This window comes from Mytilus californianus, unplaced genomic scaffold, assembly GCF_021869535.1.
Source record: "Mytilus californianus isolate M0D057914Y unplaced genomic scaffold, xbMytCali1.0.p SCAF_11, whole genome shotgun sequence".
In the NCBI taxonomy this organism is placed as follows: Eukaryota; Metazoa; Mollusca; class Bivalvia; order Mytilida; family Mytilidae; genus Mytilus; species Mytilus californianus.
The window spans coordinates 65,363,246-65,374,237 of NW_026262593.1; the positions used below are offsets into that span (position 1 = coordinate 65,363,246).

At 30.8% G+C, this 10,992-nt stretch overlaps 1 long non-coding RNA gene across 1 annotated transcript; it reads left to right on the plus strand.

Moving 5' to 3' along the window:
* The first annotated feature begins 7,125 nt into the window (after positions 1–7,125).
* Positions 7,126–8,285, plus strand: LOC127720543 (uncharacterized). The gene is made up of 3 exons (XR_007990845.1): positions 7,126–7,223; positions 7,624–7,690; positions 8,237–8,285. It is a non-coding gene; the product is annotated as an uncharacterized LOC127720543 (long non-coding RNA).
* The last annotated feature ends 2,707 nt before the right edge of the window (positions 8,286–10,992 follow it).

Genomic DNA, 10,992 nt, shown 5'->3' on the forward strand with positions numbered 1-10,992 from the left:
TATGATCATACAATATAGTATCCAGAAGTAAATTTTGTAAAAATAAAATTCCTGTTTTTCCGTATTTTACTTGTAAATGGACTTAGTTTTCTGCCGGGAAACATAACATTCACTCTGTGGTTAAAGTTTTTAAAAATTAATAACTTTCTCAAACTATCCTGGATTTGTACCAAATTTGGACAGAAGCTTGTTTATGATCATAAGATAGTATCCAGAAGTAAATTTGTTAAAAACAAAATTTCATTTTTTCCGTATTTTACTTATAAATGGACTTAGTTTTTCTGCCAGGAAACAATACATTCACTCTGTATTTAAAGTTTTTTAAAATTTTAATAACTTTCTTAAACTATCCTGTATTTGTACCAAACTTGGACAGAAGCTTGTTTATGACCAAAAGCTAGTATCTAGAAGAAAATCTTGTTAAAATTTTGTACCTGTTTATCCGTATTTTACTTATAAATGGATTTCGTTTTTCTTCCAGTTAACATTAAATACAGTCTGCAGTTAAAGTTTTTAAAACATTTATTAGATTCATAAACTATCCTGGATTTATACTAAACTTTGACAGAAGCTTCTTACAATCAAAATATAGTACTTATTTAAAGGAATATTTTTATTGATTTTTTTCCTCATTTTGTTGAGCCTTCGATTAACAGCAAAAGTAGGCGAGACACTGGGTTCCGCGGAACCCTTCCGAATTTTTATAGTATATAGTTAATATGATATATATGAAATTTTGCAGCATACAGTGAGTTAATAACGAGCTGCACTGGTCTGAAATATTTCATTCAGGTTTAAACTAAGGTAGATTCACTGTATACCGCTGTCTTGGATTGTACAATAGCATGCAGTACACAATGGGTCTAGTTTTTTGCCTAAATTCCCTATTTTTGAGACAGATTTGCAATTTATGTGTAAGACTGTTTATTTGTAAAAAGAAAAATAAGTGATTTATTGCATTATTTAAAATGTGTAAACAAATACCAAATATTTGTGTTCTTTAGAATCTATTTTTCAACTTAGCAATTTAGGGGAGATAACTCTAATAGTAAAAAATTTATACTGGAATGAAACTTTTATTTTTTACGTGTAGTAAGATAATAAGTTCGGTGATACCATTTTTTCTTTTTATTTTCTTATTATAAAACCTATCTTTTCATATTTTATTTCAAAATTTTATCTCATAAATTGTTTTTTATTCCCAAAAATGTGTTCTTTTTTTCATGAACAAATTATGCAAATTTGAACAATTTTGCACGACTTTTGGCTTGAAAAACAGCACGGTGACCTATATTTATTATTATATTTTTGAACAAAGCATAGTATAATCTTCATACACCATATCGTTATTTGGAAATCTGAACCGGTTGACCCGAGAATCTGTCCCGCTTGAACTATTGACGTCATACAACAATCACTTTTCCATTGTGACGTCAGATATTTTGTATTATAAAGTCAAAATTTTACGGGAACCTTTGTGATGTCCAGTAATGGCGGACAAATAGCGATAACGTGTATTTTGGGAAAGTATTAGAAAATTTTATCTTACTTAGGAAATATATACAGATGATGCGCCTTAAATAAGACCAGATCTGTCTTCACAATAATAACGACTCAGTAGAAGCATTATAAACATATATCACGATTTAATTCCATATATATTATTTGTGTACTACTTCTAGTACTTGTAAATTTTAAAACTAGCGTTATAAACTTATACACGCGTTAAGTTTCATCAACAAAATGGATGATCTATGAAACATAAATAAAAATTGATGTTTAAGATTAGGGTTCAAAAACTTTACAACGACTGACCTAAGTTTTGGCTACGATTGAACTTGATGATATAATACTTTTGTTTAAATTAATATAGCATAAAAACGTTTTCTACAATGACGGAAAATTAGATAGTTTATTAAAGAATTGTGTAAACTTAAACAGAACTAATAAAATTTTTGTATCACAAATCAGTAATATTATCAATACTTACAAGCATGTAAAAGTACAGCTATTTGCATACGAGTTTCCAAGACTGGAGCACACTGGAAGCCATGTCCTTGGACACACGCATCCGTTCACTGCACATCCTATTTCAATAAATAAAGTACAAACGATTAAATAATTTCATAGATTTGTTATACAAATAAGATATATATCTTCGCACTAAATGTATTAGACAATTTTGAAAATCATGGTTTATATTATGAAATATATCAAAAAAAGTAAAATAACAAAAACACCGAACTCGGAGAAAAATTCAAAACGGCAAGTCCGTAATCAACTGGGGCCGTGTCAATGAAAGTATCCTAGGATGGTCTAAGCACGTGTCTGAGACATGTCTTAGGATGTATTCTGACCATTATTATGATATGACAAGTCTGACGTAAACTCAAGACGTCTATTTACACATTCTACCCATGTTCTTCCTGACGAATGTCGTATAAAATTGAATTTAAACCCATTTTTTATTATAAATTCTGTATTTGTCTTATCATGTAATCAATTATTATATATTTTATGAACACATGTACAGTAGGCATCACGATCGACATTGTAAGTGTCTGAATTTTGTTTTATAAGTTTTGCGAAAATGACTAGAAGAAGCTTAATTATAAAAAAGAAGATGTGGTATGATTTCCAATGAGACAACTCTCCACAAGAGACCAAATGACAAAGAAATTGACAGCATCTATAGGTCATAACAACATTAATGTGTATTTTCTTATAGAACTTATTCAGAAACTAAGTTTTAACTCCTTCTTGTAAATTTCACCTTAGGTGGACAAGACTGTTTTCAAGTTTTCAAGTACTTATACATTCTTGGCTTTTTAATATTACATCGAAAAAAGATCTTAGTTTTATTGTCTTTATCATTGCTTATCACGAAATTAAAATGCCTGTCTTATTTGGCTTAAAGTACCATAAGGAATCAATCATGCTGTTAGTACAAATATATCTAATACTAGTAACTGTAGCAATTTTACTTAACCAGGCGCGCACTTTCGACAACGAATGTCTATTCGGTGATGCTCAAGGACAATTTCTTTGAAAATAAAACATATAAATATATTGTAATTACAAAAAATGAAGAGCTGTTAAGACTAAAAATAGCCAAAAGTAAAGCCAAACCCGGACAATGAATGAGAGCTATGGTGAGGGAGATGCATCCCTAATTCATAATGATTTCAATAATTTTACAAACTTACCAAGTGTAGCCACTACACGGAGGACAGCCAGTAACTTATACATTTAACAAACTTACCAAGTGCAGCCACGACAACAAGTACTGCTTATAACTTATACATTTTACTAACTTACCAAGTACAGCCACAACAACGAGGACATCTAGTAACTTATCCATTTTACTAACTTACCAAGTGCAGTCACGACAACGAGGACAGCTAGTAACTTATACATTTTACTAACTTACCAAGTGCAGCTACGACAAGGAGGACTGCTAGTAACTTATACTATATAACTTATGTCGTAACTACAATACCCTTCCCTTTTCACGAATGTGACTTACCGAATTAGACTATTTACCGGATTTGTAATAACATAAGCAACTCGACGGGTGCCACATGTGGAGCAGGATCTGCTTACCCTTCCGGAGCACCTGAGATCACCCCCAGTTTTTGGTGGGGTTCGTGTTGCTTAGTCTTTAGTTTTCTATGTTGTGTCATCTGTACTATTATTTGTCTGTTTGTCTTTTTATTTTTGGCCATGACGTTGTCAGTTTGTTTTCGATCTATGAGTTTGACTGTCCCTCTGGTATCTTTCGTCCCTCTTTTATACAATTTACTAACTTACCAAGTGCAGCTACGACAACGAGGACAGCTAGTAACTTATACATTTTACTAACTTACCAAGTGCAGTCACGACAACGAGGACAGCTAGGAACTTATACATTTTACTAACTTACCAAGTGCAGCCACGACAAGGAGGACAGCTAGTAGATTATACATTTTACTAACTTACCAAGTGCAGCCACGACAAGGAGGACATCACAGCTAGTAACTTATACATTTTACTAACTTACCAAGTGCAGCCACGACCAGGAGGACAGCTAGTAACTTATACATTTTTCTTTCTTTGTTGGTACTGTGGTTTATCAAGCGAATGGGCGATTATGTGTGGATTCTTTTCGTTCTTATATATCACTTTTCTTAAGAGGTTTATTTATTGAATAAACAGAAATTAAAAAATTGATTTGATTTTCTTAACATTGCGTGACTTAAATGTTAACGACATAAAATAGTCTTATTATGGTCATAATGTTTGAGGATAATAGGGGTTGTAAAGTCTTATAAGTGTGTCACACCACCCGATGTAAAATATCAGATATATTGTCTTCTAAATTTCAAAATCATCTTCTATGTTTGGATTTTTTTAAACAAGCGGATTGAATATCACTTTATCTTCAGCTTTATCATTACCAATCAGTAAAGTAATTCATTTCAATGAAAGAACAGGCCTAACGAAGTCATACTTCAAATTAACATTATGAAAGCAACATTAACAAAACTTAAATCAAAACCCTGAATCAAAACACTTTCATAATCGAAGACTCCTCGCACTGTGTCGAAAACGCCGTATAACAACAAAAGCTGAGAAGATACAGTATTTCTTAACATCTTAACGGACTAGAGATAACATTATCACATATTACTAGTTCTAAATTTACTTTTTTAGAAAAGGCACATAAAGGTTTTTTTGGAAATTTTGTTTTTCACTTGAAATTGGATGGGTAAATAACATAGCATAACCCATCGACAGTTTGTAAATTTTGTGCTCAGCAAGATTGGTTTTAATCTTGATGAAGTCAGTTTTTAATCTGTTCAATTAGAATAAGCTGTATATATTTGTAATTCTTTTTATCAACATTTTTACTGCTGCAATATCTTTCAAGCACAAATATTAGAACTATTTTGCACTGCAAATGTACTATAAATTAGTAAAAGAACGCTAGGCCGTTTTAAGCTGCTAGCTATTTTATCAAAATGCAGGAAATATTAACCCACCTGTCGTTCTGTGTAGGGTGGATAAAATTTCACATAATTGCTTTTATGTATCAAATTACATTTTGTCTGTTGTCAGGGTTTGATTTTAATTTCAAATCTTGTTCTTTTTGTTTTTCTTCACGTCCTCTTTCTCTCTCTTTAGATTTTTCTTTACAGTTGAATTTTCTTATTTAGAGTTGAATCTCTAATTTTTTTTAACTTAATGTGATCAGAGTTGAAGGTTTAAACAGTTTTCATCTTCAATCAAATGCTGTACAACAGTCTTTTTTTCAAATGCAGCGCTTATTGTATTAGTTAATCTTTATTAAGTCCCTTAAACTCCTCCTGGGATTTTAGAAAGTATTCTTCCTGAAAAAACAATTTTTGTTGCTGATTTTGGGGAATAAAAAATACTCAAGAAAAAACAGTTTGAAAATTCAATTGTTATACAAATATATTACATCAAAATAAGTTGATTCTTTCCGAGCGAGCCCATAAGACCGAAACAAAAAAAACAACGAAAAAAGAATAATGCAAATCAACAACAACTTAGCTGAGAATCAGATATTATAACAAAAATCCTCAATTTAATGTTCTGTATAGTAAGTAAGTTGGCATCATACCTTTCATTGGCTTTACATTTTTGGCTTTCAGCGTTTCTAAAAACCAATATTCTGGTTAACCACATTTATTAAAATTTTTTATATATTAGACAACAATTTCTAATTGGCCAAATTGTTATCAGAAATTACCAATGAAAAAAGAAAAAAAGAAATTACAATTATGTTTTGTGTCTAATTTTCCAAGTTACGCAACAGTACTACTTTTTAGACTGAAAAAAGCAATTCAATTTTGTAGTTGTTCTCACAACTCTAGAGTTCAATATCATCTATTATGATTGTCATTAACTAACAATATACAAAAGAAAAACATAATAAGAGAGAGAGAGAGAGAGAGAGAGAGAGAGAGAGAGAGAGAGAGAGTAGATCCGTAGTAAATGGACTCATGAATTGCCGCTCGATACCTTTATCAATCTAGGGAAATAAACTTCTCTATTTGGTATTCAAACAATATGGCAAAAAGATATTTGCGTATATTTTAACCTGCTTCGAGTTATATCACAAACTTATAAGTAGTACAGAACATAAAATAAATATTTATGCATATCATTATATTTGTTTTTGCAACTGTAAGATTCGTTACATAAAACATAAATTGTTCAAACAATCATAATAATTTACTAATACATGTATATATAAGATTTTAAAACCGGGTACGGACCGATGTTTATAGTACTTGAAATGTATAATGAAGAACAAAGTTAATACCAATGTTTGATAGTTGATTCATTAAAACCAATGTCACGTAAAACCATGAAGATAACTTTATATATTTTTTGAATATTAATTACACTGTGTACATCATGCAAAAAGTATAAAAAGACAAAGTTTCAGAATCCTAGTTATCTGAACGCTACAACTTCCTTGTAAAGAACAGAAGAAACAAAAACCTGTCATCATGAACAACTTGGTCATTGTTTGTTTGTTGTTTGCTGTTTTGGGTAAGTGTTCGTCATAATATTTTGATGCATTTTGCTTTTCATTAAATGGCTTTCATGACTGATTTGAATTGATATTCGAAAACCAAAGGTATCAACATATATTATCCAATGTTTAATTGATTGTTTATCATTTTTTGTCCTTTCTAACTGTTTAGGAATCTGTTTATTTTTTTTATGTTAATGTCAAATGTGTCACAAATTTTGAGTATGCACGTATGCACACGTTTAATGACGTCACACATATAATTCCTAAGGAGGTAAAATCGTTCTCTGAGTGTCGATTGAATTTTTATTTCAATTTTTGTGGATTGCATGGAAAATATGGATGATAACATTAATCTTACTTCTCATGGTGTGTATGTATGGTTCTTTCACTCACAAACAAAATATAACAGCACAGTTCTTTTGTCTTAACTTCGACGATTTGAAAATATTAAAATATTTCGGAGAACAAAAATTAGTTCAGATTTTAGTTTATTATTTATTTTTCTATATGTCTACCTTCTACTATTTATCCGTGTTTCTTAGATTTCAAGATACATTGTTCTTGTAGGATGCACGTATGCAAATGAAGCTGCAGATTGTATTTGTCCCATGATATATGACCCTGTGTGTTCCGCAAGTGGAAAAACTTTTCCAAACCAATGTACAATGAACTGCTAGTAAGTAATCTTCTTTGAACTGTTTCATGGCTTCATTTTTATGATTGTTCAGTTTTGAAAATATTTTCATTTGGTAATAGCAATTCATATTAAAAAATTTGAAATACTTATTCTTTATACGTAAAATTACTCATTTCTTGTCATTACTTCTTTAAAAACAGCTGATCTTACAATCTTCCCAATAAATAGAGTTATTCTGATATTAAACACGAAAGCTGATGTTTATCTTTCATGGTTTGTTTTTGTTTTGACAATGTTTCATTTTACATTAACTTGAGTAAAACGTTTAATTCATTGTTTTAGAAGAAACATCAATAGTTTCCCATGATCTTATAACTTGATAACAATCAATATATATTTAAGGACAAATTTACATACACTAATAAAATGTTTTCAACAGTGCTGGAGAAGTTTTAGCAACACGTGGTGTTTGTGTTACTAGGAAGTAGGCGTAACAATCTACAATGGTACGTATATACAATAGTGTCAGCCTTAATGAATAGTTTTCAAACAGATAAGAAGTATACATCAACGAGACATCTTTCTAACAACACAATAACAGCAAGTCAAATCAACCTTAAACGTTGATATTTTCTTTAAAAAATTAAGAAATATAACAAAACACAAATGTGACGTGACATCCATTTCATTAGTGACAACTAATACAAAAATATACCTTGTCAATGCATCGAAGGACAAATGTTCCGATAAAACTTGTAAGGCATCTATAGTGCGTCTCGTACTTTTGATTTGTCAAACATCAGGAATGTTAATTTAGGTAATTATGCCTCTGAAATCAATATATAATTATTTTTTTATTAGATTATGTTTTATTTACATTCATCGTACATACTCTGTTGAAATATGATATTTGCGGAGAATCGAAATGGGAAAACAGATTTAAGGATCATGATAAGAAAACACATTTTGATCAAGTTTTCTTATTTTTAAATCTTTTTATAGATGTATATTTGTAATAATTCAATTATTTGTGTTTTCATTTGTTATCTCAGGACTGGTATTTGATACGAAAGACTGGATACATTGGACTTGAATTTTGCTCTATGAACTAATTGTGATTTATATATTGATTAATATTTTGAACACTTAAAAAATATGAATATTATGAAATAAAACATTATTGAAAATAGGAACAGCTTTTTTTAATGCGTCTTTTAGCAAATATTTGTAAAGTGTGCTTTTCTGTTCAAAAGAATTCTTTTCAGACAATAAACAAACGAGAGTACTGTGTCAAGAAAGGACACGGAAAGAAACGAGATGAACTAGCATTTCAATTTGGTAATACAACGGAACGATAGCATTTCCCTTGGATTTCTATGCCCCCGCCGTAGACGACGGGAGCATTAAGTGTTTTTAAACGTTAAAAAATCACTTATCATCAATACAAAATGATTAAACATAGAGGCGGACGTTGGTTCTATTCAATTACATCCCAGTCTCAATTCATTTTAAAGTGACTCTCGAAGTTCATAATAGCTATAGGCTTTAAAGAACGTAAAAGTGTCATAAGCATTTATGGAAAGGACAGTTTTTTTTCTGAAATATTGAAGTTTTGTTCTTAAACAAATACAAATTTTTATAAACACAATTGCTTTTAAATTTGAAAGCTATTCGCATCAATCAAAACAGGTTAATAAGTTCACAGCATCTAAACAAATGCATCTAAACAAACACTACGGGTGCCTCATATGGAGCAGGATCTGCTCACCCTTCCAGAGCACCTGAGATCACCCCCGGTTTTTGGTGGGGTTCGTGTTGCGTAGTCTTTAGTTTTCTATGATGTGCTTTGTGTACTGTTATTTGTATATTGGTATTTTTTTGCCATTGCGTTGTCATTTTATTTTTGACTTTGAACGTCCCTTTGGTACCTTTCGTCTCTCTTCTAAAAGCTAGAATCTAGATTCCCTTTTTTTTATTTCAACTATGAATAAATTGAATAGTTTTGTTAGCGTTAAAAGTACAGCAAACTAAAAACACAAAATTACAACGTACGTATAAATTAAAAAAATAAACAACGCGTTAATCCCCCAACCCCCTGCTTCTATTTCTGCCACCCATGCGATTTCGAGTATACTTTACAAAGACTACATTTAATCAACTATAAATGCATAATTCTATAATGGAAAACGACTAAGATATAAGAAAACGACGTTACTGACTTGATACAGTTCAATAAACATATTGAAATATTAAACTAATTTCGAATTTGGCTACCAAAGTATGATATTTGTCACTTTTGGTCATATAACTAAAGCTGCACGTAATGTATCATCGGCTTTCAAATATTGTGTTTTTTATATTAATGCATCTATAAATCATGACTTACAATGTACATGTTAATTTAAGTTTATATTTTGAATATTTCACAAATTTTGTCTTATTAAACGATCGAAATATAGATTTTGACAAATGTTCTCAGTAAAAGGTTTATTTCATACTCAAATATTTCTAACACGCCCTTTTCTGATATGTTAAAAATTTATATTCTACAGTAGTTATACCCCTTCTACAAATAAATGTTTTGATCTTTGAAAATACATTATCAAATAGACACAATAAAGAAAAAACAAAGGAAGAAAGAAAGAAAAGGAAAAAGGGTTGTTCAGTGTTTCACAAAGTATTATCTCTCTAGAAGTTCTGGAGAGCGGACAATTTAGAATAATACTTTAGAAGATTAAAAGATATATTACAAAGGCATTTCTCCTATTCAAGAAGGTACTTATTCACAAGACAGACTGTGGCTTAAACTGGACAAACATTTCTTTCACTTTACATATGACCTATACTTGTGTGCTGTTTATATTCCCCCTGTAAATTACACTCATTATGAAAAAACTTTTTCCCCTCGTTAAATTTACGGTATTATATAAAGATTATCTGCAGCAAGTCGGTCATTTTATTTTTCTGGCATTGCATGAATACATTTTCGAGTACCGAACCTTTTACAAAACTATTAACATCGATATTATTAGCAATCAAAGCCGGGCCTCAAAGTTATTTTGAAACTACCTAGTCACGGGCGTTGTAAATCAGATGTGGATGCTAAAAAATCAAAAAGTTCAGCTAGAGTACATTCAATTTAACTCTTTCTCTCTCACCTTTTGCAATTTAAAGACATATTGAAAGAATCGTTCAACTGTGTTTCATAAAAAAGAATGCCGAACGTAGATACAAAAACCTTGTTTTAGGGAGAGATAAATCATACTTTGTAAAGAACAACTGTAATTTAAAACACAAATCTCTGAAACGGACTTAAAACCATTGTGGTGACGTCAGCCTATTCATTTACCGTGGATTCTTTTTCTAGAATCAACGCTTCCTAAATCTGCCGCTGAAATGGACTCACCAAACTATATTCAATTGTTTCCTTTGTGTGTCTAATTTCATTAAGTTTGAATTGGCTAATTTACTGATTTCTGAACACTAATGGAATTAATTTATAAACTTACCTTTAATTTTTGTAATTTGTATATGCCTTCACTGGGAGTCGAACCCTTCCTTGAAATCTGTTATGAATGACTGACATCAACACATCGACGAAACCTCTCGGCTACCAGTGGGTTACAACTTAGATGTCTATTTTATATATATAAATGAACATCGGACACACAGGGGTTGTACCTTTATATATACACAATGGGCAGTCGTATAGTATAAGTTGGTAGCCGCGAGGTTAGCATGCTTAAAATCAACGAGTCAAAAGATAGGGATTTGTCGGTTTAGGTTCGAATCCCTGTATTATCTCTGT